Consider the following 6,118-nt stretch of genomic DNA (forward strand, 5'->3'; position numbering starts at 1 on the left):
AACCACAAGACTCTTGGAAGTCATCAAAAAATATAGTAATGTCTCAGGATATAAAATCAATGTCCACAAGTCAGTTGCCTTTGTATACGCCAACAACAGCTAAGATGAGAGGCTAATTTAGGACACAACTCCCTTCACCACAGCCTCAAAGAAAATGAAATACTTAGGAATATAGCTAACAAAAGAGGTGAAGGACCTCTATAAAGAAAATTATGTCAATGAATCCCCAACAATAAAAAATAAATAAATAAAACTGAAAAAAAAAAGAAAGAGAAAATTATGAAATCCTAAGAAAGAAAATAGCAGAGGACTTTAACAAATGGAAGAATGCTACCATACTCATGGCTGGGAAGAATCAACATTGTTAAAATGTCTATACTTCCCAGAGCAATCTACGGATTCAAGGCCATCCCTATTAAAATACCAACATCCTGGGCGATGCCTGTGGCTCAGAGAGTAGGGCACCGGCCCCATATACCAAGGGTGGTAGGTTCAAACCCGGCCCTGGCCAAACTGCAACAAAAAATAGTCAGGCGTTGTGGCAGGCACCTATAGTCCCAGCTACTCAGGGAGGCTGGAGCAAGAGAATCACCTAAGCCCAGGAGTTGGAGGTTGCTGTGAGCTGTGTGACGCCATGACACTCTACTGAGGGTGATAAAGTGAGACTCTGTCTCTACAAAAAAAAAGAAAAATACCAACATCCTATTTCCAAGACTTGGAAAAAATGATTCTGCATTTTGTATGGAACCAGAAAAAACCCCGTATGCTAAGGCAGTTCTTAGCAATAAAAACAAAGCTGGGGGCATCAGCATACCAGATTTTAGGCTGTACTACAAGACCATAGCAGTCAAGACAGCATGGTACTGGCACAAAAATAGAGACACAGACATTTGGAATCAAATAGAAAACCAGGAAATGAAACTAACAATTTACAACCACCTAATCTTTGATAAACCAAACCAGAACGTCCACTGGGGGAAAAGACTGCGTATTCAAGAAATGGTGCTTGGAGAACTGGATATCCACATGTAAAAGACTGAAACTGGACCCACACCTTTCTCCACTCACAAAAATTGATTCAAGATGGATAAAGGACTTAAATTTAAGGTATGAAATGATAAAAATCCTCAAAAAAGAATAGGAAAAACACTGGAAGATATCAGCCTGGGGAAAGACTTTATGAAGAAGACTGCCATGGCAATTGCAACAACACCAATAATAAACAAATGGGATTTAATTAAACTGAAATGCGTCTGTACAGCTAGGGAGACAACAACCAAAGCAAATAGGCAACCTACCCAATGGAAAAGGATATTTGCATATTTTGAATCAGACAAAAGCTTAATAGGATCTATACAGAACTTAAATTAATCCCATAAAAAAAATGAATCCCCCCCACAAAAAACTCCATACATCGATGGGGAAGAGAGATGAACAGAACCTTCTCTAAAGAAGACAGACAAATGGCTAGCAAAATGGCTAGCATATGAAAAAATGCTCATCATTCCTAATTATTAGAGAAATGCAAATTAAAACCACCCTGAGATACCATCTAACCCTAGCGAGAATGGCCCAGATCACAAAATCTCAAAACTGCGGATGATGGCGTGGATGTGGAGAGAAGGGAACACTTTTACACTGCTGGTGGGACTGCAAACTAGCACAACCTTTTTGGAAGGAAGTATGGAGAAACCTCAAGGCACTCAAGCTAGACCTCCCATTTGATCCTGCAATCCCATTACGGGGCATCTACCCAGAAGGAAAAAAACCCTTTTATTATAAAGACACTTGTACTAGACTGTTTATTGCAGCTCAATTTACAATCGCTAAAATGTGGTAACAGCCTAAATGCCCCTCAACCTAGGAATGGATTGGCGAGCTGTGGTATATGTACACCATGGAATACTATTCAGCCATTAAAAAAAAATGGAGATTTTGCAGCATCTGTATTAACCTGGATGGTGGTGGAAGACATTATTCTTAGTGAAGCATAACAGGAATGAAGAAGCATGAATCCTATGTACTCAACTTTGATATGAGGACAATTAATGACAATTAATGACACAGTGGGGCATGGGGGAAGTGGAGAGCAGATAGAGAGAAGGGAAGATGTGAGGGAAAGGAAAAGAAAAAAGAATACTAATTCTCACATAAATTGGATTTATTTATTTTTATTTTTTTATTTTTTTTCAGTTTTTGGCTGGGGCTGCGTTTGAACCCGCCACCTCCGGCATATGGGGCCAGCGCCCTAGTCCTTTGAGCCACAGGCGCAGCCCCAGATTGGATTTAATTTTGACCAAAGTACATTACTTGAACATTAATTTTGTTGTTTTGGATCTTGCATCCTCATTTATAAGTGAAATATGTTTATAATTTCCTTTTATATTTTTCCAATTTTAATATCCAGATGAAGTAGAATGATTTTGAAGCATTTCTTCTTTTTCTATTGTCTGTAAGATTTGGCATGATGTTTTTTGAAATTATCTTCTATTGGGGCGGCGCCTGTGGCTCAGTGAGTAGGGCACAGGCCCCATATGCCGAGGGTGGCGGGTTCAAACCCAGCTCCAGCCAAACTGCAACAAAAAAATAGCTGGGCGTTGTGGTGGGTGCCTGTAGTCCCAGCTGCTCGGGAGGCTGAAGCAAGAGAATCGCGTAGGCCCAAGAGTTAGAGGTTGCTGTGAGCCGTGTGACGCCACGGCACTCTACCCAAGGGCGGTATAGTGAGACTCTGTCTCTACTAAAAAAAAAAGAAATTATCTTCTATTTTTATTTATAAATATTAGTTATCTATTTTTTGAGACTTTGGAAAAAAAAATAAGAAGTTAACTGATGACTCCATACTGAACCTCAGAGTCAAAGCATTCTATGATAGACATAACTCTTATCTGACAATGTGAATGTTACTTTTTATGCATTATTATTATTGATCAATATTTTGTTACAGCAATTGTCTGATTTCTTTTCTGAATGTATTTTAATACTTATATTTGTTTACTTTTTGTTGTTGTTGTTGCAGTTTGGCCAGGGCCAGGTTCGAACCCACCACCCTTGGTATATGGGGCTGGCACCCTACTCACTGAGCCACAGACGCTGCCATTTTTCTGAATGTATTTATTTTTTTTTTGTAGAGACAGAGTCTCACTGTACCACCCTTGGTAGAGTGCCGTGGCGTCACATGGCTCACAGCAACCTCTAACTCTTGGGCTTACGCGATTCTCTTGCCTCAGCCTCCCGAGTAGCTGGGACTACAGGCGCCCGCCACAATGCCCGGCTATTTTTTTTTTGTTGCAGTTTGGCCGGGGCCGGATTTGAACCCGCCACCCTCGGCATATGGGGCCGGCGCCCTACTCACTGAGCCACAGGCGCCGCCTGAATGTATTTATTTTTGTTCGTTCTTTATGAGGTTTTGTTTCTAGTCCTTATCTTAAACATTGTTATTGTTATTAAATTTTTAGCCTTTTTAATTTTGTGAAGGCAAAAAGTGGAAACCAAATAAACACATGTATGTGTACAGGGAAAAATTTTTTAAAGTCTCAAAAAAAAAATGAGGGTGACATCTATGGCTCAGTGGATAGGGCGCCGGCCCCATATAATGAGGGTGGCAGGTTCAAATCCAGCCCTGGACAGCTAAAACAGCAGTGACAGCTGCAACCAAAAAATAGCCAGGCATTGTGGTGGGCGCCTGTAGTCCCAGCTACTTGGAGGCTGAGGCAAGAGAATTGCTTAAGTCCAAGAGTTGGAGGTTGCTGTGAGCTGTGACACCACAGTACTCTACCAAGGGCAACAAAGTGAGACTGTCTCAAAAAAAGAAAAAGAAAAAAGAAAATAGAAAAATGAGCTGGGCATAGTGGTGTGCACCTGTAGTCTCAGCTACTCAGGAGACTGAGACAGGAGGATCGCTTGAGCTGGGAAACTTTAGAGAATGCAGTGAACTATGATGACACGGCTGCACTCTAGCCCAATATGAAGGCTGGGCCATAAGGAAGCGGAAGGTAGCAGGACTCATGGACTCCCTGCAAGAGGAGAGATGGCTGAGAAGCTCAGATGGGGCCTCCAGTGGGGAAGTCAGTGCAGAGCTGCAGAGCAGGTTCCAGAGAATATCCCCCTTCTCCTGCCAAAGAGAAAACACTGGGGCCAGAGCAAAGATCTGGATGGAAAGCCAAGAAGTCCAGATGAGGCCCCTAGCCTTGTTCCATAGGGAAAGACATCAGGGTCTGAGAAAGCCCTGTGAGGTAGTAAGTACTCTATCGCTAGGGTTCAAAAGCGGAAGCCAGGACCTGTACAGGTGTTCTCTGCTGTGTATGAGTCTAATTAGTTGTATGAGCTTCAGGCAAAGCCTGATCCACCATAGACCTGGCCACTTTCTCTCTTGCCTACCAGGACACTGGCTTCCTCCTAAGCTCTGTGCTTACAGTTGAGACAGGCCATGGGCAATGTCCCTCTATCACAAGAGGGTTGGATGGGCAGAGCTACCTGAAAATTGGGGCACTGTCCACAACCACATGGAGGCACATGGAAGCTGACCAGAAAAGACCAGTGCCAGTCCCCTCTGAGGGTCATCTGCAGAGAGATAAGGCTGGGTGACTCTCAGGGATACTATGATTGGAAGTATGAAGCAAACACCTACCTAATGCCCGTGGTTCACGGACAGAAGTGAAGGACTAGGAGTTGGTGCTAGATGTCCCCTCAGACCAAGGCCACATCTGGCAGCAGCTTCAAGTTGACTTGAGTGGGAAGGTCAGGTCCTTTTAGGTTGTCTTCCGATACTTCTCACCTTCCCCAGATGGCACTACCTTCAATGGGGGGCTACCTCAGCCACTTCCTGGTTCTATAACCACAAGGACTGCTCTTAATTCAATTTTCTTCTGCTCCACTAGGGTCCTTTAATGGAGGTGGGAGAACTGCAATTTTCCTGGCATTGAGGATTACACAGTCTTGAGTTTTGATCTGTATGAGCAGCTCCCAGACCGTAGAGAACACTCCATTCACCTAAGCTTACCTCACCATGGGTGATGATGGACCTCTACACTGGCTTTTGCTTTGTTTTTATGTTTACTTTTGACATAATGGCTACTGTAGATGGAGCTCACCTGAGGTCAACTTTTTATCTCATGGCATTTGAATCTATAGTTAAACTTCCATGGCATACTTAAATTATGTTGATCAAAACAAAGAATACAAAAAAGAATATACTTACTATGCTTTGAACTTCTTTTGAAAATAATTTAATTAATGATCTTTAAAATTTTTTGTGGTATACCTAAGATCCCCTCACCGCACAGGAGCTGAAAATCACTGCCTTAGGCTATGGGCTCCACCCCTGTCTTTCTACACACAGCCCTTCCTGAACACACTGGCCATAACCCAGCCTGTGGCTCTGTTGTGCTGTCCACTAGGCTCCAGCAGGAATTAAGCCACCTCCCTCCCAGGAGGTGTGGTGAAGACAGGGGTGAAGTAGCTCTACTTAGGGAACCTCAGATCAGGCAACATTTTATAAAACAGCAGAATAGTGATACTGAATATCTTTTTTTTTTTTTTTTTTTGTAGAGACAGAGTCTCACTTTATCACCCTTGGTAGAGTGCCGTGACGTCACACAGCTCACAGCAACCTCCAACTCCTAGGCTTAGGTGATTCTCTTGCCTCAGCCTCCCAAGTAGCTGGGATTACAGGCGCCCGCCACAACGCCCGGCTATTTTTTTGTTGCAGTTTGGCCGGGGCCGGGTTTGAACCCACCACCCTCGGCATGTGGGGCCGGCGCCCTACCCGCTGAGCCACAGGCGCCGCCCGATACTGAATATCTTGAACTGGTCCTTCTGCTTTGAGAGTAGGACTCCAGGGCAGGAACAGCAATTAGAAAATACTCATGTTATCTCATTTTCCTTTCCTTTTTTTTTTTTAAAAAAGAAACAGGACCTCACTATGCCGCTCAGGCTGGAGTACAGCAATGGCTACTGCTTGAACTCCTGGACTCAAGCAATTCTCCTGTTTCAGCCTCCCAAGTAGTTGGGACTACAAGTGTGTGCCACAATGCCTGGCTATATTCATTTCCTTACAACCTGCAGAGGAAGGCTATACAGGCTTAAATATGTCTTAAAACAATGTGAAAAGCAACTATAC

Source organism: Nycticebus coucang, chromosome 9, assembly GCF_027406575.1.
Source record: "Nycticebus coucang isolate mNycCou1 chromosome 9, mNycCou1.pri, whole genome shotgun sequence".
Classification (NCBI taxonomy): domain Eukaryota; kingdom Metazoa; phylum Chordata; class Mammalia; order Primates; family Lorisidae; genus Nycticebus; species Nycticebus coucang.